The sequence below is a fragment of the Papio anubis genome, chromosome 12 (genome assembly GCF_008728515.1).
Source record: "Papio anubis isolate 15944 chromosome 12, Panubis1.0, whole genome shotgun sequence".
Taxonomy (NCBI): domain Eukaryota; kingdom Metazoa; phylum Chordata; class Mammalia; order Primates; family Cercopithecidae; genus Papio; species Papio anubis.
The window spans coordinates 33,173,974-33,199,182 of NC_044987.1; the positions used below are offsets into that span (position 1 = coordinate 33,173,974).

Here is a 25,209-nt window from a genome sequence, read left to right on the forward strand (position 1 = left end):
TTTGTTTGTTTGTTTGAAAATCGCTCTGCTTACAAGCAGAAAAGCAGGGAATGGGAAATTTCACTTTAAGGGAGCTTTCAAAGGAGTTCTTCATAACAAATGTTTGTTTTGTATATTTTTAGAACATGATTTTTTTTTGTTTGTTTACAAAAGATGAATGTATTTTACTGAAGTTGAACATATTCAGCTTCAGGGGGTTTGATTGCCTTTTAAACTAATTGAGGCAGTGTTAAAAGTGGTACTTGAGAAAATAGGGCAACTGAGAGTGGCTCTTACCCATTGACATAATTTATTTAACAGTTACAGATGGAAGTTCTTTGTGTGAAAAAGTCAGTTTTCCAATGGGTAATTGGAGTTACCATTTTTATCTGACTTCGATTCTGGTTTCTTAAGCATTCCCTTCTACATTAATGTGATTTCCTCTAAAGTCTCCTAAGGATAGTATAATTTTATAAGTGAATGACTCCCTTAGAATCCCCTGAAGACCAATTTTTCCTACCCCAGCTCCTTCTTTTTAAAGATAAGCAAATCTCAAAGACATAAATATGAGTTTCCGAAGGTCACAAAACTAGTTAGTAGCTGATTGTTAGTAAACATAGGTTAAATATTTTTAAATTGCAGTTCTTGTAAATCAGAGACGATATGCAAAAGTAGATATATAAACTCTGTTTGATTCACAGAAGTTATTTCATAAAGTGCATATGTAGAGCAAAGAGCACCCTAACTCAAATACGAATGCTTTCTCATCATTTTGTTAGAATAGCATCCAAAACTGTGAGGAAGTCTTTCCAAATGTAATCTTAGAAAGCATTTGTTGGACTCTGGCTGTTGGCGTGGTCCTATAGTCTTGAGTAGTAGAAGCGAAGCACCTTTATTTAGCAATAATTACAAAGAATTACTTAAGATTTGATGCAGATAAATCATTCATAAAACTAGAACAAGATTGTGAACTCTATTAGTAAATTCCTTCATTCAGCAATTTATGCCAGAGATATCCTTTGTCCCTGACTTCACTTTTCTCTGCCTTGAGATAAAATGAGGATAACAGTAGCTATTTCTTAGGGTTGCTATAAAGATTAAATGAACTGATGCTTGTAAAGTATGTAAAAGGCCTGACATATTATTAGTTTCCATTGGCATTTCTACTTTCAAGGAGCTTGTAATACAGTGAGGAAAATAACATATGCACATAAAACATCTAAATAAAGATTCTCAGTAAATGCCCAAGTAAGCAATTGTGTAATGTATATGAGATCTTTGTGGTCTGTGAGTTTTTGTATTTGGACAGAGCGAGGTGGTCATGGGCTGGAATATGTATATTCTTGAATGATGAAGAAGGCTTCATGGAAGATATGAACATTTGATTAGTAAAGGACAGATAAGATCTCTAGGCATCAAGGAGAACTTTAAGTGTATATAGTCAAAGAAGAGTGAAGAAATTAAGATTACGCTGACTAAGCGTTGAATGTTCACATTAGGAAATTGAGAGAGTTAAAGGTTGGGAAACTAGGTTGCTAGTGTTTGGGTGAATTTGGAGAATTGGAAATTTAAGGCAAGAGAATAAAGAGAAGGTTCCAGGAGTTTTCAGGAATGAGAAAGATAAGTAGAAGGACTTATACCAGGTTCAGAATCTTCAACAAAGCAATGCTGCGTGATGAGCTGGTTCACGGTGGTGCTATGTGTGGTTGCCAATATGGCCAGAAGTTTCAAGTCAACAGGCAACAATATGGATACTAATGTTGCCAAGATGATAATGAAAATGATGGCATTATAAAGTGCTTTCTCTGTGCCAGTGACTATTTCAGTGCTTTGCAGGTCTTAACTTATCTAATTGTTATAATGTTGATATTATTATTATTACTGCCACTTTACAGATGAAGAAACTAAGGTCTGTAGATGTTAAGCTGTCTTAATACACTTAAGAAATGGTAAAGTCAGGATTCAAATCCAGGTATTATGAATCCAGAATCCCTGCCCTCCACCACTACGCTTCCTTTCTCATAATAGGAAATGCAGTTAAACAAAAAACAATAGAGGGTTCGAAGAAAAGATGTGAGCCAAGTGATGAAACATCTAGGAAGGTAAAAGTGAATCCTAAAGAGCAGGGGTAATGAGAAGTGTGTGGTATAAAACGATGGATCATATTAACTTCACATTTAAGGCAGCAATAAGAAGCCATAAGCAAGAGCCAACAGTTTCTTCACCTCCTTCCCATGTTAGGGGTGGGAGGTGATAGAGCCTATAAAGTCATTCTGGATGACTGGGTTTCCCTTGATATGAGACAGAAGAGAGAAGAGATAAAGAAATAAGATACCACTCAGGAAATGGGAGAAAAGAGTTGGGAAAGATGATTTCTTTTAAGCTAACTGAACTGTTTAAAATATAGTATTGGTCAAAAACCAGTTGGTTGGATAGACCATTGCATTCCTTTACCAAGACTTATAGGTTTGGAGTGAACCAGGAAATGGTCAGGAATTGACTTAATGCCTTCTAAGGAGAGGAAGTAATAATGACCTGCCAGTCCTGCAAATGCAGACTACTAACCTGGTGTGATGAAGGAAAGGACAGTTTCTCAATGGCTTATCTTTGCCAGTACACAGTAACCAGCCCAGTGCTAGGAATATACTAGGCATCCAGTAAGCTAAGTAGGTATTGATGGATTTTCAATTGTATTGCAATATTATCCTTATTCTTTTATTCATATATTAATTGTTCATGAAGTAATTACCTTAATTACATTAGTTCATGTATGTATTGAGTACCTGCCATGCGCCAGGTACTATGGTAGGTGCTGGTGAAACCGCAGTAAAACAAGAGAGACCTTGCTGGCTGTTGACTAAAGTTTATAGTGTAGTGATGGAGAGAGAAATCTTACCGATTTGTGTACACATGACTAATTGCACGTGTGGTAAGTGATTTGTTTATGCAATGTTTGGACAACTAGAGAATTGACCCCTCTGTCAGATAATGGGGAAAGTTTTTCAGACCTAGACATCACAATAAATAGACTACAGAGGAAACTAGACAGAAATGAAATACTTTTATGAATAAAGTGTTTCTTTCAAAAGTTGAGTATACTTGGTGTCATAGGATAGTAATGAAAACTGGTTTGGTAGCATAGTTCTCCTTGATACAGCATCAGAAAGAGAAATATTGAACATCCAATTTTTCATTAGCAACTTCTGTGATTTATTTGTTCTGTATTTAGAGATCTGTAATGCTTTCTCCATCTTTTGTAGTGCAGATTATCCAGCAATCTCTTCCACTGTAATCTATTTGAATAATATTTGGACTCTGAGAAGGTATTTTGCCAATAATCTTACTTAAATTCAATTACTCTCCAATAGAGTTTACTCTATAATAGCTTTCACATTACCCTAAAAATAAATATGTAGTAATTCACTAGACTTTATTTCAAAACTCTATATCCAATTTCTTTTCAAGCTGAGGTCTCTCAGTTTAATATTTAGCATGGATAATGATAGACTGGTTTTACACACCATTTTACATTATGGTTCATTGAAATAAGCCTCTACTGTACTGAAAAAGAAATGGTCAAAAAGATAGCATTTGGTGTCATCTGTTCATATGTGGTTATTTAGATCTCCCAAATTATTAATACTCTTTTAACGTGTACCTTAATACCACTACTAGAGCCAGAGGAGAAGCAGTAGTATTAGCCATGCATGCTAGTGCTAATAACTGCTCCTGTTCTGGCCACTGAATCATTGTACTTTAATTACTCAAGTAACACAACAGTCCGTCTCCTTTAAACAATGAAAATGTTACCAATAAGGCTTAAGTCCTCTTTGATCAATACCTCTAATCTGTTCCCTTGCCTACCATCTACCTCAGTTTTTCACGTGTGTGTGTGTGTGTGTGTGTGTGGAATATGTTCTCTGGGGTGTGTTAATATATAAATGTTATATATCATAATTTATGCATCATTCATGTTATTTTGATACAAAAATGACTTGAAGCTCTATTGTTCATATATGTAGTTCTAACCTGTGTTTTTTAACCACTACTTAATACTTCATAATATGAAAATCGTTATATTTAGGAATTACTACACTATTACTTGAGTAAACCCTTTTTGTACTTTTCTCCTTTGGTACATGTCTTCTCTTTCCAGAATATATTGAAGTATTTTGATACAGTTCTGGATGAACTAGATGACAGCTTTCTACCTGCTGCTAAGATGATTTGATTCACTAATTTATTCACTTCAGATACATGTATCGATACATTTAAAAGTTGCTTGTGCTGGGACTGAAGATGAAAATGTATACAGACCCTGTCTTTGACATGCACAAAACCAAGAAGAAGAAAACAATACAAACCCGTGGTACAACTAGTGAACATGAGAATACCTTGATATAAGTTATGCCAGAGCCATGGCTGACACACCGTAGTATTCAGTTAGACACATGGAGAAGGATGGCACTTTAGTCTACTATCATATCTTGATGATGTGCAAGAGGCTTATTCATTTAATAGTCACTTAACTAGCCTTGACTATAACCCAGGCACTGTTTTAACTGCTTCACTGGATTAGCTCAATTAATCTTTGTAAGAGTCCTGTGAGATGGAGGTTCTGTTGGTATCTATATTTTACAGATGGGTATAAAGAGAGGTTTCTACTATTCAGGAGGTCTGACTCTAACTTCTGTGCTGTTTCCCTGGACTATTCTGTATTTGAGCAAATATTAATTATTTTATACTTTTTCAGATAAATACATGGTCTCTTATAGGAGACTGGTTTTCAAATTGTGCTCCTTAACTCAGTCAAGTTCCTTCTGCTTAGAACAGCTCTGTACTTCTTTATTTGGTTCATATTTCCACTTGAGAGTTTTATTGGGACAAAGGATTCTCAGCCAACCTTTTTTTTAAAAAAAAAAAAAAAAAAAAAAAAACACTCCTTTATAACAGGAAACCCTTAGATCTCAGTCAAGTGTTGAATTATTCGAGTGACTCCTAAGACTTTTTTGGCTCTATTTGCTGGTATCTTTTTGGCATTTGTGCAAAGATAGGATGACCATTTGTGATCAAGATTTAAAGTCCAACTATTCACTATTCTAACAGAATATCCACATTACCAGCTGAAGATCACATCTGAGTTATAGAGCTTTTGCTTTTGTCAGCAAAAAAACAAAGTAACTCCAGGGAATCTTTTATCAGTCACTTCTTTAAAGAATTGATTGAAATAACTGATACTTAAGACAGACGCTCAAAAATAGGCACACTAATCATTTACACAAGTGATTTCCAACCACTAGGATGTGGACTGATAGCACAGCCAGTCCATGGTCCAATACGGGTCCATGGCCAGTTAGGGAGTGGGCCACACAGGAGGTGAGCAGTGGGCAAGTGAGAATTACAGACTGAGCTCCACCACCTGTCACATCAGCAGCAGCCTTAGATTCTCATAAGAGTGAGAACGCTATTGTGAATTGTGCATGCCGGGGATCTAGGTTGCACACTTCTTATGAGAATCTAATACCTGATGATCTGCGGTAGAACAGTTTCATCGAGAAACCATCCCACACCATCTATGAAAAAATTGTCTTCCACAAAACTGGTCCCTGGTACCAAAAAGGTTGAGGACTGCTGGTTTACACCTTGGCTTTTAAACTTCATTGTCATTTAAGAACATCAGAAAGTCACATACTCTATATATCTTCACTATCTACCTAATTTGAGGATGGGCTGATGAACACAATATCCTTCCTGTGGCTAGACAGCCCTCATATAATTAACTATATAATGCATACTTCATATAGCTTATCATCAAGACATTTTTTTCTCCTCTGATGAGATGTTATGCTTTCTAATAAGTAATATGTAAATAGCCTATTGTGTTTTCCTTTTAATTTTAACTCCTACAAAACAAGTAAATTTTAATGCTCAATTTTTAAAAATTAACAGGTTTTGAGCTTTGTTTTTAACTGCTACTACAGCATTTTGTGTTATGTACTTTAGATGACATTTTAAGGAATCCTAACTTTTTTCTTAAAGCATAGTATTTACTAGTAATCATTATTTCTTTAGAAAAAAATGCAAATACTTTTCATGCTATTTACTCTCCTATGACCAAGTGATTTATTTATGAGATTCAATACACATGTCGTGAGTGTGAACTGTGAGCTCAAAACAATGCTGTAGCATTTGTAGGAAATATAAAAATTAAAGGGTAAAAGTAATGGTTATTTATTGAGTGTTTACTAAACTCAGGTACTCTTCTAATGTCTTTTTGTGTACTAACTCATTTGAGACAGGTTCCTATGAGACAGGTTCTATTTTCCTCATTTTACAGATGAGGTTCGTTCAGTTCATCAACAGTAGAGCAGCACTCCCCTCCTGGAGCCAATGCTCTTAACTTTCACTGGATATTCCTTTGCAGCAAAAGATACAGTCTTTGATTTCAAGGAGCCTGCAATGTGTGTGTGGAAGTGAGTGATTAACAGACAACACTGCAATTTAGTGTTTGAGTAAATTGTGTGTTGCAGACTTAGGGTGCTATAAGTGAACTAGAGAGGAAGGTACCAAGAGTTGTCATTACTGATTGCCTATATGTAATAGAAACCATGCTAAATGCTTTATATTTAATATTTCTATTCTTCATAACAATCCTAAAAAGTAGAATTTACCATTTCCACTTCATATGTAAGCAAAGACTCGGAAGTTAATTAACTTACCCCAAATAATAGTAGTACCGACAGAGATTTGTCTTCAGTTGTTAGAAAAGGTAGTTTGTTGAGCTAGAAAGATTTACTCAAAGCCTTTAAAAATAAAGACAGTAATTAAGAAACATTTATTTTTTGATAGTTTTTTTAACATAATAATATTGTGACTCCTGGCTTATTATACACAAGAAAAATTTCATGTGGGTCAACAACTTAATTGTTTTAATTTAAAGAAAGGAAACCTGAAAGTATGGAAAGATGATGGAGGTATGTATTTATAATCTTGGGATGGAAAAACTTTCTAAATTTGATATAAAATCCAGAATTCAAAAACAAATTTGCTCAATTTGCTATATAATCTCAAAAATTCATGAAGTCAAAAGACAACAACAAATTAGGAAACTAACGTGTATGTAAGTCAAAAGGAAATTATTACCTATATACAAAATATTTTTCCAAATCAAGAAAAAGACAACAGGAAGAAAAATGAACAAAAAATATGGAGACAGTTCACAAAATACAGCCCATAGAAGTATGAAAAAGGCTCAACTCACTAATAAGCACTACTGATTAAAATAATAATGGGAATTTCAGCAATTCAATTACTGGAATAATAATGAATAACAATGACCATTGGAGAATCTGAAGATAGTTTGGTATTGTCAATTAAAATACGCATTACTTTGGCCCAGCAATTCTACTTCTAGAAACTCACCCTTACAGAACTCTAGAATACCTTTAGATGGATGTTTATTGCAGTATTACATTATTTGTAATACTGAGAAACTGAACACAGTCCAAATGTCTGTTAAAAAGAGATTAGCAAATTGTAGTATACCCTTGCAATGAAAAGAGTGAATTAGCTGTCTAAATATTCACATTTAATGTTTCACATCTATATCACAGATGTGAAAAAGGTCTAAAATATTTGATTTTATGAAAAAGCAAGGAACAATATCATTCTGGGTAAAAATTGTACCCATTTGATCTTACTAGCCATAGAGAGCTATCTAAAGAAAATAACTGCTTACTGTCAGGACAATGAGAGACTTCCAATTTCTGAGACATTGTTTTGTTTTATTTTATTTTTGTTGTTATTTTTTGTTTTTTGAGATGGAATCTAGCTCTGTTGCCCAGACTGGAGTGCAGTGGTTTGATCTCAGCTCACTGCAACCTGTGCCTCCCTGGTTCAAGTGATTCTTCTGCCTCAGCCTCCCGAGTAGCTGGGATTACAGGCGCCCACCACCACACCCAGCTAATTTTTTTTTTATTTTAGTAGAGATGGGGTTTCACCATGTTGGCCAGGCTGGTCTCGAACTCCTGACCTCAGGTGATCCACCTACCTGGGCCTCCCAAAGTGTTGGGATTATAGGCATGAGCCACCGCACCCAGCTTCATTCTTTAAGCAAGTATTTACTGAAGGGGCTGCGATTACAGATTAACTTGGTGCCTGACTTTCCTCCACACTGGCCCCGCCTAGTCTCAGCTAGCCTCTCCTGCCCCAATGCTGTCTAGTGACCGTATGCACCACTTTTCACTTTCAGGTACCCTAGAATGTTGAAAGAGACTAACAAAGAATGAAACTTGAAGAATGTTGAAGCAAAAGCTTGAGGTTACTCTGTCATGAATTAAGGAATCCTTCCTGACTAGATGGAGCCAAGAATGGACACAGGCCCACAATTCCTCACACACAATCTCAATATTCAAAAAGCACTGCAAACAAAAATTTTGTGTAGTCACTTGTCAACAATATCTAACCTGACATGAATTTGTTTGGCTGCAAAATCTGATCTGAAATCACATGAGGATATCTTGTAGTCTCTGTAAATATTCATACATTTTGCTGCATAAATATAATGTTTTATTAAGTGTTACTCTATTTCATCTTTCTAAAATACAAACAGTTGTGAATTTTGAAACACATCTGGCCCAATACATTTCAGCTAAGAGATTTTGGACATGTATTCAGAAATGATTTCTAGACTAGATTGCGAGTGGTGCCTGCTGGCTTTTTACTGTGTACCAGCCCTGAACATTTTTATAGACAATTCTTATCATTTATTCTTATCTTTTTTTTTTTTTTTTGAGACAGATTCCCACTCTGTTGCCCAGGCTGAAGTGCAGTGGCACAATCTCAGCTCACTGCACTGCCTCCTGGATTCAAATGATTCTCCTGCCTCAGCCTCCCAAGTAGCTGAGATTACAGGCATATACCACCATGCACACTAATTTTTGTATTTTTAGTAGAGACGGGGTTTCACCATGTTGGCCAAGTTGCTCTTGAACTCCTGACCTGAAGCGATCCTCCCACCTCAGCGTCCCAAAGTGCTGGGATTACAGGCGTGAGCAACGGCGTCCAGATTATTCTTATCATTTTTAATAAATTCTTACTACCATGCTGGGTTCTGCAGGGAGCTATAAAAGATAAATAAGCCATATTATCTAACTTCATATACTTTTCATTCAATCATGGAGTTTATCCTATATGCAAGTACAATATAGGTAATATATAAACCAAATGTGTTTTTGATTTCAAGGGGAAAAAGATCATATTTAACTAGAGAGACCAAAATATGTTTTTATGGAAAGGGGAGCATGCTAGATGGGCTGCTGAGAATGCATGAAATTTTTGATAGCGATAATTATAATGGCTTTTATAAACAAAAACTACAGACTGAGCAGAAGGACAATTTGGCTAAAGCAGGGAACATGATCAGAATCCCTTATGATAATATATAATTTATTTGTGTTTTTTTCTAGATAATCCATTTCATGAGCTTTTGAAAGAGATCAGTGACCCCTTTCCCCTACCCCCAAAAAAGTTAGCTTACCACTGCTTTAAAGGAATGGTGAAGATTATTATAAAATAGGTCAAAAAAATGTGGAATGACACAATGGAGTGTTTACAGTTAATTGAGTAAAGAGTGAGAAGCCCCTAAATATTTTTGGGCAGTGTAGTGGCCTATTTTAATATTTAGGAAAATTAGTATGTCAGCAGTATGTTGGAAAGATTAACGTCAGAAAGGTAAGGGACAAGGAGAACTGTCTGGGGATGGTGCGCTAAGGACCTGAGCCAGGGTTGTGGAGAGAGGAATGGGTTCAATGGGTAGACCGGAACCAATTGAGAAGGGTAATGAAAGCGACACAAGAGAATTGTAGGGGTGGGGGATGTCACCTTCAGAAATAGGAAGTACATGATCATTTTACTCAGTAAAGGAGTGATGTTGAAAGTAGTATGTAGGGAGGATTATCCTCAAAGCACCATGCAGAATGTATTTGAACAGAGATTAGAGAGCTTGAAGTCAGAGAGAACAGCTAGGGAACTGATAACACGGATTCTGAGAAGTAGTTTAATTTCAAATTGTTTGTATTATATTCTACATAATATCCTCAGCAGGATATTGAAATAATATAATTTTTTGTGCGCAAAATAACTTCTGAGAATTGAGATGTTCTGGTTTGTCACTTCATTTAGCCATCTGCTTATTTATTAACTCATACCAAAAATAATGTCTTTTTGTGCCTGGATTTCCGTTAAATATTGAGACTCAAAAATGGATAAGCCAAATTCATAACTTAGGAGAAAGGCATGAAAACACATTATTGAAATGCAGTCTGGTAATATCTATGAGAGGTGTGAGCTGATAATTGTGGAAGAATAGGACAGGGAGAGCTAACCCTGGTGTTTAAATGCTGGTGTACGGAAGGGGAAAGTCTGAATCCTGACTAAGCGTTAGATGAAAAATACTAAATTTTAAAAATTATTGTAATTTCAAAGTTTGTGACAGCTTTTTTGTAATTAACAGTGGAGACCACAATGATTTATCTTTTGTGAAACACAGCACTTCAATAAGTGTTTCTTTGTGCAAAGGCCCATCCAGAGGCCACTTTGGATTGGGGGGAGGGGGATGAAAGTATGAAGAACCGAACCTCTCTATGTACTATTTTAATAGAAATTAGGGAATTGTAGGCTAGCAGCTGGGGCAAGGAGTAGGAAATAGAAAGGGCCTAGCAACTGAGTAGGAAGCAAGGGCTCAAGGAGAGTGGATGCCTGTGAGAATTTCCCTATTGCAGGTAACAATCCATAAATCCCTAGGCTGGTAGTGCCTGATAGCAAACTTGGAATTGTTTACTATCTCATGTTTTGATTACCTCCAGCTACCTCCCAGGCATACCAAGTAAATTTTTTGCTGTTTACATTTCCTTTCTCTAAAGGATAACATTTTACCGAGGAATTTACAGACTTTCCCTATGACCAAGTGCCTCAAGTGGTATGATACTTAGAAGGTATATAGGCCGGGCGTAGTGGCTCACTCCTGTAATCCCAGCACTCTGGAAGGCCGAGGTGGGCAGATCCTTGAGGTCAGTAGATCAAGAGATCCTGGCTAACATGGAGTGAAACACGTCTCTACTAAAAGAAATACAAAAAAAAAAAAAAAAAAAATAGCTGAGTATGGTGGCGGGTGCCTGTAGTCCCAGCTACTCAGGAGGCTGAAACAAGAGAATGGCATGAGCCAGGAGGTGGAGCTTACGGTAGCAGAGCGAAGAGATCAACGCCACTGCACTCCAGCCTGGGAGACAGGCAGACTCTGTCTTTTAAAAAAAAAAAAAGATGTTTAGCAGAAGGTACAGATGAGAAATGTGCCCCTTCAAGTTAAAAGATAATGTTCCATGATGAGAGAAAGGAGTTCTGCCCTCAGCCAAGAGTGCACAGGATTGGGGAGTGAGCCACCACACTGGCCTGTATATCTTGAAGTATCCTTTTCTGAGACACTTGTCATCATAGGAAAGGTCTGCAATCTGAAATACATATCCTTTTATAAGGAAAATGTAAACATCAAAAATTTACTTAAGGTTTGGGAGGTAGCTGGAGGTAATCAAAACATGAGATAGTAAACAATTCCAAGTTTGCTATCAGGCACTTCCAGCCTAGGGATTTATGGATTGTTACCTGCAATAGGGAGATTTTCACAGGCATCCACTCTTTTGAAAGACACCTGTGGTTTGTAGATAGCATTTTGAAATCAAGTCTTTGGGAATGATTCCACTGTTACTGGATTGTATTGTGAAGATATTGTAAGAGATCAAAATTTTATAGTTATATGCATAAACACTTTGAAATAAGATTTTCTAACTTGTTAAAAAATCTTCCACAGAATTTCAGTGGTTAGGTTCTGAACACATTTCATAATAATAGTGACATTATTGAACACATATGTCAGGAACTTGGCTAAATGTGTTATCTTAAACACAAAGATTTTAAATCACTTGCACAGATAAATAGTAAATAAAATGGTAGAGCTGAGATTGGAATCCACAGAACCTTCTCTCTTATTTGTTACATTATCTCTTATTCATTATCTAGTGTCTCTTTGTCCTAAGTATTTGTAATGAAACTTGACTGACATAAGGGAGAGTAGATACTTGCTAGCTGAATTTCTGGGGTAAAAGAAACTTTTCATAACTGGTATGTGGAATTGAAAATGAATATTATGACTAGATAATCTGCCCTGCAGACAGTCCCCTCATTCTCTGTGGTTTCTGGATGGCTGTCTTCCACCTTCTCTTCTCAGCCTGCCAGCACTCCCCTGTCCTCACTTTCAGCTAACAACTTTGCTTCCTAATTATCGGAAAAAAAACTTCATGAAATTACTGCCACCATCTGTATGGACAGAAGTGGCATCTGAACTATAATATCATTTTTCTTCTGTTACCAGAGATCTGCAGTTCTCAAGTCCAGCCCTCTCTCCCTGACCACTAGATCCAAATTACTCCTGCTGACTCAAGGACAGGCTCTACCAATTCTCCCCCAATGCTTAAATCATTTTCCCCCTTCTCTACTGGATCATTCCTGTCAGCCTACAAATATGCTCTTTCTTTTCCCATCTTAAAATACAAACAAAATACTTTTGTTGATTTCACTTACTCTTCAGCCACCAATCATTTTTCTTCTTTTATAGCAAAACTCTTCTAACACATTTTATTCCCCCATTCACTCTTAAACCTAACCCAATCAGTTACTTACCTCTGTCACTTTACCAAAACTTCTCTTGTCAAGGTTACCATGTTGTTAAATCTTCTGGGCAATTTTCAGTCCCATGTTACTTGACTTATTGGTAGCATTTGACAAATGATCATTCCACCTTCCTGGAAATACTTTATTCGCTTGGTTTTCAGGACACGACCCTCTCTTGATTTTCCTCACTGGCTCCCATTCAAACTGTTCTTCTCCTTTAGCTTTTAATATGAGAGGGTCCAGTGCTCAGTATTTGGTCCTCCTCCCTTCTGTTTATATACTTACTTCCTTGGTTATCTAGTCCAGTCTCAAAACTGTGGATAAATCACCCATAATCCAATCACTCCCAAATTTCTATCTCCAGCCCAGACCTTTCCCCTGAACTCCAGACTTGCGTGTCTAATTGCCTACCTAATATCTTCATAGCATGAGTACTGAATTCTCAAACCAACACATCCCAGAGTTGGCTCCTGATGTACTTTGGATTTTGTCTGGTAAGCCAGTGTTCTTTCGGTCTTCAAGCTGTCTGCCTCAGAATCAGGTGGGTACTGGTTTGAGATGATTTCTTCACCTCGCCCCAGGTAAGCCAAATCAAAATATCTAAGAAAGAGACCCAGAAATGGCATTTCAGATAGCTGTTTGGCTGTTTCTTAAAGTTCTACTTGGCTCAGAGGGGAGCCAGATACAAAGCTGAGAGGTGACATGGTTGGCTTTTTTTTTTTTTTTTTTTTTTTTTTTTTTTTTTTTTTTGAGAAAGTTAACTCTAGAAGCAATGGGGAATAGAGGCAGAAGGTCATGCCAGGGAGATCAGACCTAAGATTATTTAAAATACTCTTTGATCGAGATCTGGTGACTGTCAGTCTTTTGCTGAGAAAACACTACTTTTTAATTCCCTAAAGCAGTGAAGCTGAAATATAGAAGGCAGGTAGGCTGTGGCCCCTACCAAGAATGCTCCCTTCTCTAGGAAGAATTCTAAAAACTGTGAGAGGCTAGGGAGGGAGGTTGGAGACTTCCACCTTTTGTGTCCTTACTATGTACCAGGCACTATAGTAGACACATCGTATGTATTTGTTATAGGCATACCTTAGAGATATCGCAGGTTCTTTCCAGACAACTACAATAAAGCAAATATGACAATAAGGCAAGTCACACAAATTTTTTGCTTTCCCAGTATCTAAAAGTTATGTTTGCACTATACTGTAGTCTGTTAAGTGTGCAATAGCATTATGTCTAAATAAACAATGTACATACCCTGATTGAAAATGCTTTATTGCTAAAATTGCTAATGATTATGTGAGCCTTAAGCAAGTTGTAATCTTTTTGCTGGTAGAGGGTCTTGCCTTGATGTGAATGGCCATTGACTTATCAAGGTAGCGATTGCTGGAGATTGGGGTGACTGTGGCAATTTCTAAATGAGACAAGAGTGAAGTTTACCATATCCATAGACTGTTCCTTTCATAAAAGATCTCTCTGTAGTATGAAATGCTGTGTTTTACCCACAGTAGAACTTCTTTGAAAATTGGAGTCAGTTTTCTCAAAACCTGCTGCTGCATTATCAACTAAGTTTATGTAATATCCTAAATCCTAAATCTTTTGTTGTCATTTCAACAGTGTTCACAGCATCTTTACCAGGAGCAGATTGAATCTCAAGAAACCACTTTCTTTGCTCATCCATGAGACAAAATCCCTCATGCATTCAAATTTTTTGAGATTTTAGCAATTCAGTCACATCGTTGGGCTCCACTTCTAATTCCAGTTCTTTTGCTATTCCTACCACATATGCAGTTACTTCCTCCCTGAAGCCTTGAATCCCTCAAAGTCATCTATAAGGGTTTGAATAAACTTCTTCCAAACTGCTGCTAATGCTGATGCTTTGACTTTCTCCCATGAACCACAAATGGTCTTAATGACATCTACAATGATGAACACTTTCTAAAAGGTTTTCAATGTACTTTGCCCAGATTCATCAGAGGAATCGCAATCTATGGCAGCGATAGCCTAATAAAATGAGTTTCTTAAATCATAAGGCTTGAAAGTCAGAATTACTCAGTGATCTATGGGCTGCAGAATGGATGTTGCGTTAGCAGGCTTGAATACATTAACTTTCTTACGCATTTCCATCAGCGCTCATGGGATTTTTTTTTTTTTTTCCTAAGCAGTAGGTCTCAACAGTGGGCTTAAAGTAGTTAGTGGACCATGCTGTAAATAGATGTGCTGTCACTCAGGCTTTGCTGTTCCATTTCCAGAACACAGGCAGAGTAGATTTACCATAATTCTTAAGGGCCTTAGGAATTTCAGAATGATAAATGAGGACTGGCTTTACCTTCAAATGACCAGCTTCATTAGCCCCTAACAAGAGAGTCAGCCTTTCCTTTGAAGCTTTGAAGCCAGGCATTGACTTCTGCTATCTAGCTCTGAAAGCTCTAAATGGCATCTTTTTTTTCCAAGAGAAGGCTGTTTTATCTACATTGAATATCTGTTGTTTAGTGTAGCTACCTTCATCCGTGATCTTAGCTAGATCTTTTGGATAATTTGCTGCAGCTTCTACATCAGCACTTGCTGCTTCACCTTGCACTTTTATGTTATGGGAATAGCTTCTTTCCTTAAACCTCATAATCCAGCTTCTGCTACTTTCAAACTTTTCTTTTACAGCTTTCATCCCTCTCTCACCCTTCACAGAATTGAAGAGCATTATGGCCTTGCTCTGGATTAGGTTTGGCTTAAGGGAATGTTGTGGCTGGTGTGATCCTCTGTCCAGACCCCTAAGCATTTCTCCATATCAGCCATAAGGCTTTTTTTGTTTTGTTTTTTACTTTCTTATCATTCATATGTTCACTGGAGTAGCACTTTTTAACTTCCTTCAAGAACTTTTCCTTTGCATTTACAACTTGGTTATCTGGTGCAAGAGGCCTAGCTTTTGGCCTATCTTGACTTTCAACATTCCTCCTTCATGAAGCTTAATCTTTCTAGCTTTTAATTTAAGGTGAGACATATGCAACCCTTCCTTTCACTTGAACATTTAGAGGCCATTGTAGGGTTGTTAACTGTCCTGATTTCAATATTGTGACACAGGGAATAGGAAATCATGAAGAAAGAGACAAGGACAGACTGGCCAATTGGTGGAGCAGTCCGAACACACACATTTATCAGTTAAGTTTATTGTCTTATATGGGCAAGGTTTGTGACACCCAAAAACAATTACAGTAATAACATCAAAGATTTCTGTTCATAGATCACCGTAACAGAGATGATAATGAAAAAGTTTGAAATATTTTGAGAATTACCAAAATGTGACAGAGACAGAAAGTGAACATGTGCTGTTGGAAAAATGATGCCCATAGTCTTGCTGGATGCAGGGCTGCCACAAACCCTGAATTTGTAAAACATACAATATTTGTGAAGTACAATTAAGCAAAGCACAAGAAGATACTATATGCTTGTATCTCCCTTAATTTTCAGCTAAGAGCTGTTTGAGAAGTTACTACCATCTCCTTTTTTCAGATATAAGAATTAAAACAAGGAAGGAAGTTAACTTTCCTAAAGATACCCCGGCAGTTAGTAATGGAGCTGGTAACCAAACCCAGTTTTGGCAGACTCCAAAAATTAAACCGCTTTCACTAAAGCACACCACTGGGCACTGTGAAGTACGAGATGATACTAGCAATTGATTGAAAGATGTATTGAAAATACTTAAAAATCTTATTGTAGTCAAAACTTTTAAAAATATTTTTTACTTAAAATATTTATTATTATTTAGAGACAGACTAGGGTGCAGTGGCATGATCATAGCTCACTGCAGCCTTGAACTCCTGGACTCAAGTGATACTCCCACCTCAACCTCCAGATATTTTTTTAAAGACAGGGCCTTGCTTTGTTGCAGGCTGATCTGGAACTCCTGGCCTCAAGCAGTAATCCCAATTCAGCCTCCCAAAGTACTGGGGTTACAGCAGGCATGGACCACCTTGCCTAAGCTCAATTTTTTTTTTTTTTTTTTTGATGGAGTCTCACTCTGTTGCCCAGGAGTGTAATCGCACAATCTCTACTCACTGCAACCTCCGCCTCCCAGGTTCAAGTGATTCTTCTGCTTCAGCCTCCAGAGTAGCTGGGATTACAAGCACCCACCACCAAGCCTAGCTAATTTTTTCATTTTCAGTAGAGACAGGGTTTCACTGTGTCGGCCAGGTTGTCTCAAACTCCTGACCTTAAGTGATCTGCCCGTCTCAGCCTCCCAAAGTGCTGAGATTATAGGCGTGAGCCACTGTGCCCGGCCGGCTCAAATCTTACATATTTGGGTGCCTAGACTTAAATAACATTTAGGAAAATGTTAATTAATTATCCATATAGTTCTACTTTTCCCCTTTTTTCTTTCTTTTTTTTTTTTTTTTTTACAAAGCCATTTTCAAGTGAGACAGGAGATTCTGGAAAATTATCACAGAATCTTAAGTCACTTGATGTACCTAAACAAAGTTTGAAGAAATAATGAAGCTGAACATTGATAAATTTAGGATCTCTATAATCAGGAAGAAAAAAGTAAACTACATAGATATGAGGGAAGAAATTAACCATTTGCATGTAACTGTTATAATCCTGCATCAGAGTAGCACAAGGACGTAAACAACTGTGTTGACAAATAGTTTTGTAATTTTTTAATGTTTTTTATGTAGCTGTCTTAAACTCCTTTCTCAATGGTATGTGAGGTCAAATGATTGTGGTTTCTTTTTTTTAATTTTGCATGTAATGTGTAGTTCCTTACATTCTCTAAATGCTTACTGGTTAGCTAACTATGTTATTATTGATGTCAGTTATAACTAGATACTTCATATAATTTCATATTTTATAAGTTAGAAGATATGTGAATAATTAAGAAATTTGGAAGAGCTCCAGAGAGACTGTTTTATTTAGAAAGAGAGGAGCAGAACAGCTTCAGGAAAGGTAGATGAAAAGCTGATTCATGGTCAGAAATAATTCAGTTTAAGAGAATTGAAGAGAAGAAAAAAGAACATATTATTTAGAAAGATGACATGAAGAACTTAATTTCTTTTTTTTTTTTTTTTTTTACTTATACTTTAAGTTGTAGGGTACATGTACAGAACTTGCAGTTTTGTTACATAGATATACACGTGCCACGGTGGTTTGCTGCACCCATCAACCCGTCACCTAATTAGGCATTTCTCCTAATGCTATCTCTCCCCTAGCCCCCCATCCCCTGACAGGCCCAGGTACGTAATGTTCCCCTCCCTGTGTCCATGTGTTCTTATTGCTCAACTACCACTTATGAGTGAGACCATGCGGTTTGGTTTTCTGTTCTTGTGTTAGCTTGCTGACAATGGTTTCCAGCTTCATCCATGTCCCTGCAAAGAATGTGAACTCATTCTTTATATGGAGGCATAGTACTCCATGGTGTATATGTGCCACATTTGTTTAATCCAGTCTATCATTAATGGACATTTGGCTTGCTTCCAAGTCTTTGCTATTGTGAATAGGCTGCAGTAAACATATGTGTGCATGTGTCTTTATAGTAGAATGATTTATAATCCTTTGGGTATATACCCAGTAATGGGATTGCTGGGTCAAATGGTAATTCTAGTTCTAGATCCTTGAGGAATCGCCACGCTGTCTTCCACAATGGTTGCACTAATTTACACTTCCACCAACAGTGTAAAAGCTTTCCTATTTCTCCACATCCTCTTCAGCATCTCTTGTTTCCTGAATTTTTAATGGTTGCCATTCTAACTGCTATGAGGTGGTATCTTATTGTGATTTTGATTTGCATTTCTCTAATGATTAGTGATGATGAGCATTTTTTCATATCTGTTGGCTGCATAAATGTCTTTTTTTTAGAATGTCTGTTCATATCCTTTGCCCACTTTATGAGGTTGTTTTTTCCTTGTAAATTTAAGTTCCTTTTAGATTCTAGATATTAGCCCTTTGTCAGATGGATAGATTGCAAAAATTTTCTCCCATTCTGTAGGTTGCCTGTTCCCTCTGATGACAGTTTCTTTTGCTGTGCAGAAGCTCTTTAGTTTTATTAGATCCAATTTGTCAATTTTGGCTTTTGTTGCCATTGCATTTTGTGTTTTGTACATGAAGTTTCTGCCCATGCCTATCTCGTAAATGGTGTTGCCTAGGTTTTCTTCTAGGATTTTTATGGTTTGCAGTTTTACATTTAAGACTTTAATTAAGCTTGAGTTAATTTTTGTATAAGGTGTTAGGAAGGGGTCCAGTTTCACTTTTCTGCTTATGGCTAGCCAGTTTTCCCAACACCATTTATTAAATAGGGAATCCTTTCCCCATTGCTTGTTTGTGTCAAGTTTGTCAAAGATCAGATGGTTGTAGATGTGTGGTGTTATTTCTGAGGCCTCTTTTCTGTTCCATTGGTCTGTATATCCGTTTTGGTACTAGTGCCATGTTGTTTTTGTTACTGTAGCCTTGTAGTATAGTTTGAAGTCAGGTAGTGGTATGCCTCCAGTTTTGTTCTTTTTCTTAGGATTGTCTTGGCTACGTGGGCTCTTTTTTGGTTCCATATGAAGTTTAAAGTGGCTTTTTCCAATTCTGTGAAGAAAGTCAATAGTAGCTTGATGGGGGTAACACTGAATGTATAAATTACTTTGGGCAGTATGATCATTTTCACAATATTGATTCTTCCTATCCATGAGCATGGAATGTTTTTCCATTTGTTTGTGTCCTCTCTGATTTTCTTGAGCAGTGGTTTGTAGTTCTCCTTGAAGAGGTCCATGAAAGACTTAATTTCTTTAAAAACAACAAAAAAAAAATGAATATGCTACCAAGCAGGACTCTATAAACCACTTGGCTCTGCCTTCAGAAGATATCCAGAACCTGACCTCTTTTCCCCACCTCCACTGACCACTTTGGTTCAAGCCACTCTTATTCCCCTTTGGATGTATTGCAGTGGTCTGTTGACAGTCTCATTTCTATCCTTACCCTCCTAGATTCCAGAGGTTGAGAGTCTGCCCTCAACTTAGGAGCCATTGTGATACTGTTAAAATATAAGTCAGATCATGTTAGCCCTCTGCTCCAGTGTCTCCAGTGGTACCATATATTTTAGAGAAAAATCAAAGTTCTTACAGTGGCCTTCAAGACCCTACAGCATCTGCACTCTGTTGCACTCTGATTGTACTGTCTACTACTCTTCTCCCTGGCTTAGCCAGCTCTAGCCTTACTCACATCCTCAAACAATCCGTCATCTCTTAGCATCTTAGCAATTTCGTCTTTCCTCTCTAATTCCTTTTCCCAACACTCCCCACTCCTCCAACCCATTCCAGCTTCCAGCTTTCATGAATATCCTGAAACATAACAAATTTTGGTGACTGCCAGTGTCTCACTTAACACGTTCCCCCACTAGAGTGTTGTCAAGTTGTCTCATTTAACACCAGTAACATTTAGTATCAGTAATAGGCAGATTCAATCTTAGGGAAAATATGCCTAAAATTTATTTGCTGAAAAAAAAGAAAAGAAAAATTTGGATAATAATCTGCTTTGAATTATTACAAACACAACAGTATCTGTGAAACAAGGCTGAGTGTCATAAGGAAACAACCGGATTAGAGAAAAGCATAGCTGGATGAGATAAGAAACTACTGCAGTATGATCCAAAATGCAATAACAGTTAAAATTCATATTGGTGGTCATAAAGAGCAGGAAATAACACCAATCATGTAGAATTCACATTTAAGGAGTTACTTCAGAATGAAGGGAAATTGGTAAACTGGTGAAAATTACATGCTATGATTTATTGTTTTTATTATGTACCAGTCATTGTGATAACATTTCATCTAATTTAGCTCACTTAATCCATATAACAACATTATAAAATATTTATTTCTATAATATATATGGGAAAACTAAGAGTTTGATTAAATAATTTTATCATGCTGCAGAGAGTGACAGAACTGAATTTGAATGAAAGTCTTGGAAAGGCCTTATCACTATGCTGTTGGACAACAGATATGATGAATAGAGAGCACATATGCAACCCATAAATATCCAGTGATTCTGAAAAAGAAACTAAAAAACAAGGCAAGCAAAAATATTAATTGATTATAGAAAATTACTCTTTCTTATGTGTCTTTTTTACGAGATCATTCCTACATTGTGTCATCAGCGCAATGTTGGCACATGGTAGATATTCAAGAAATATTTGTTTATTGAACTTCGTAATTACTATTTATTAAGCATTTATTCTGTGTCTGTCATGGTGCTATAGATTTTATATACATTATTTACCCTCAAAGCAACTTTTAAACTGTTATTTTATAGATGAGGATAATGTAGCACCAAGAAGTTAAGTGATCTGTTCAAGGTTATATTTTTAATAATAGGTGGTAGAACACAGATAACAGAAGTAAGTGGGCAGTTAAATAAAAATTTTACTTTTTAGATCAAAAAGACTCACTGCATCCCAGGTAAATATAATTTTAAGAAGCTAAAACTTTGCATATATTGGTAATTTTTCATATGAAGAAAAAACACCCTATATGCATTTAAGTAGGATTAATAAAACTGGTTAACTACTAAGACATAAAAATTGTGTTGACATTAGATTTCCTCCTTGAGTACTAAATGCTTGGATTGGCAAAAATTCCATCAGGTTGAGTTGCTATTCTTGGGTGAAGATAACATATATTCTTATATATGTAAGAGGTCAGGAATATGCCCAGTCAATACCAAAGTACTTGTTTGTCTGATGGTTGGACTAATTTAGGATTCCTGTAGTGTCCTGTAGTTCAGGGTGAAGTTTAGTAACATGCTGGGGTAAGAGACAGGAGCTGCTATTCTCCGCCCTGCTGCCCACCAGTGTGCTGTATCCCTTCCCAGGATCGCCCTTAAGGTCTCAGATGCTCACACCTGGTGTTCAGTGCCCAGTGGTCTGTTCTCTAGCCAGCATATTCTGTGTCGTCTTAGATTCTAGTCCAAAGACTATTTAGATCTGCTGTATCCTTGGGAATTTCCATGCACTTTATTATTTCTTCTACGGCAGGGATCTCCAACCTAGAACAAGCCTATGACTTGTGGGCCATACCAGACTGACTTTCACTGTTTCATTCCTTGAACTATTGAACATACATTATTATTTCTCCTGCCATTTTACTCACCTGCTACTCACCTCCTGCTATGAATCAGGCCACACAGCAGGAGGTGAGCAGCAGGTGAGTGAGCATTACTGCCTGAGCTGCACCTCCCATCAGACCAGTGGCAGCATTCGATTCTCATAGCAGCGCAGGCCATATTGCAAACTGTGCATGCCAGGGATCTAGGTTGTGCTCCTTATGAGAATCTAACTAATGCCTGATAATCTGAAGTGGAACACTTTCATCCTGAAATCACTGCTTCCCCCAACCACCCCTCCTCCACTACCCCCGGTCAGTGGAAAATTCATCTTTCATGAAACCTGTCCCTAATGCAAAAAAGGCTGGGGACTGATGTTCTAGGGAAAATTAAATGTTTATGTATCTACTTTGTTACAAGGTTACTTGAAATAAACCAGTTAAATGCTTAGTATTTTGGTCTCTAATATGCGCAATAAGATTTTCCTTCTCTCCCTCCCCCCACACCTTTTTCCTTCACTTTTATCAAAAATCCTTGGATCTTCATGAAGATATTTTTAAACTTACTGGTTTGTTATTGTCCAGCTGTCTTTCACACTCTGCTAGATAGTCACTCTTCATTCCACTTTACATGACCATCCCCTGATTACTACTGTGAAAAACTGGTCTGAACCTTTGTCTCATTCTGCATGCATCTTCAGAATATGCTGGATGCTAGAAAACATACAAAAAAACTTTAAGGAATAGTACTGCGAGTATCTGTAATCAACAATTTGAAGGTAAGTTGCAGACATCATGACATTTCACCTCTTAAGACTTCAAAATTCATGTCCTAAGGACAAGAACATCTTCCATTATAACCACAATATTATCACACCAAAATTTTAACATTGATAAAACAATTCTAATATTCAGCCAGTATTAAAATTTCTTCAGTTTTTCCCAAAATGTTTTGTATAGAATTTTTTTTTCATTCAGGATCCAGTCAGGAATTGTGTATTTTACTTGGTTGACAACTCTATTTAGTTTTCTTTAATCTAAAAAGATCTCCCACCTTTGTTTGTCTTTCAGGACATTAGCATTTTTTTTCAGGAGTCTAGGCCAGCTGTTTTGTAGAAAGTTCCATAATCTGGCTTTGTCTGATTTTTCCCCCCACATAATTATATGCCAGTTAAACATTTTGACAAGAATCCTACACAGGCCAACGGTTCTCAGACACTGATGTCATGACCCCCTTATGTGCGTAAAAATTGCTACAAGCCCAAAGAAATTTTGTATACATGAATTATCTCTCTCAGTATTTACTGTGTTAGAAATTAAAACTCATAATGTTTTAAAACTTTTTATTAGCTCATTTTTTTAAAAAGCCAACCCATTAGACACTAATTATTCAAACCAAAAAATGTAATGACAAGAATGACATTGTTTTACATTTTTATAAGTCATTTTAATGTCTATCTTAATAGAAAACAGCTGGATTCTCATATCTGGATCTACAGTCAATCTGTTCCAATATGTTGTTTTGGTGGAAGCATGGGAAGAAAATGTGGCCTCACACAGATACATAGTTGGAAAATGCGGGAGTATTTTAATTGTCTTTTCAGACTTGACAAGTGGTGGCCATTTCATTAGAAATTACAAAAGGAAGATTCTCTATTTCTATTATCCCTTCTGTTTTATCAGCTCTAAATATTTTTAATAGTTCTCTCTCTCTTCCAAGAGGCAATTTGGTAATCTTAAAATACATTTAATAATGGAAAGCCAAACATACTTATTATTTACTTTTAATTTTCAAATTTCAAAGTTGTGAGTTTGTGCCCTAGTAATCTCCAGTTATTTCCAGTGAGTTCCTCTTGTTTCTTTCATTCTTTCTCTTCTTACATATTATTATGTACTCATGTTTTTTAAAATATATATTCAGTGTGTTTTAATCACTTGAACTAGTTCTTTTTGATGTTCAAATGGTTTTAATTTTGGTTGGTGTGACTTATCAGTGGTCAATGAGAGACAATTTTATTAGCCCTCAGTAAAAGCAAATCATCTGTCACAGCAAAGCATCCCAGGCTCAACTTGCAGATTTCCTGCCCTAGTCCTGGATCAGTCATTTCCCCAAGGAGCTCTGATTCCTTTTAGATGAAAATTATATTAGATGTGAAAATCTGAATTCCTGCTGGAGTTGTCTTTACTTCTGGGCATTTTCAGTGAACAGACCTAGAAAATATCTCTTTTTGAAAAAGTAAGGGGATCATGAATTTATACCATGATTTCTCAACCTCACACTGTTGACCTATTGGGCCACATAATTGTTGCAGGGGGGATGTCCTGTGCATTATAGGATGTTTAGCAGCATTTTTGGTCTCTCTGCAATAATACCTACCCTCTAGTTGTATAAACCAAAATTGTCTCCAGATATTGTGAAATGTCCTGGTGGGGAAGGGAGCAAAATTGCCTCTAGTTCAGGATTACTGGTTTACATTTGTATTTCTAGCAAAATCAAAATTATTGCTAATTGTTTTATCGATATGTTGTGTGTGTGTGTGTGTGTGTGTGTGTATTCAAAATACTAGTATCAGCATTATTACCTCTAACAACAAAACCTGCTTTGTAGACTAGCTCTTCCATCTCCTGTATAAAATCTTAGGCCAGTCCTATAGATTTTAATCAGAAGAACCATCTCATTCCACTGATTGTATTAGTCTGTTCTCATGCTGCTGTGAAGAAATACCTAAGACTGGGTAACGTATAAAAGAAAGAGGTTTAATTGACTCACAGTTCCACATGACTGAGAAGGCCTCAGGAAACTTACAATCATGGCGGAAGGGGAGGCGAACATGTCCTTCTTTACAAGGCAGCAGGAGAGAGAATGAGTGCCAGTAGGGGAAATGCTAGACTCTTATAACACCATCAGTTCTCATGAGAATTCACTGATTGATCACGCTGCTCATGATGATCACGAGAAGAGCATGGGGGGAAACCACCCCCATGATTCAATTACCTCCCACTGAGTTCCTCCCACAACACGGGGTGATTATGGGATTACAATTCAAGATGAGGTTTGGGTGGGGACAGAAAGCCAAACCATATCAGTAATCAAAATGCCCAGGGAAGCATTATGCCAAATTTACAAATCCTCTTCTAAATTTAGATTTCTTCTTTGCCCCAATTCAGCACTCACTGCTTTGAGCTTGAAGCCTACAGGGAAGAACAAATAAGATCTGCTTCTTTTCTGTTTATGCTGCCCACACTCACCCACTGGCAGCTGATTTTGACCCTTCCAGGGCCAGGGTGTGGGAAGAGAAGTTAGACAGAGTGCATAATTTTACACAATAAGCAGGAATTTTACTGTCACTGGGGTTATCTGTGTTTGGTGGGAGATTACAGGCTACTCTTCCTCTAGTGGGATACTTTGGTGAGATTCGTGGAGATACCTTACTGAGAGGCT

General features: G+C 37.0%; 1 protein-coding gene across 3 annotated transcripts in view; it reads left to right on the top strand.

Annotated features, from left to right (window-relative positions):
• Positions 1 to 25,209, top strand: part of PGR (progesterone receptor) — a 98,535-nt gene that overhangs the window by 4,126 nt on the left and 69,200 nt on the right.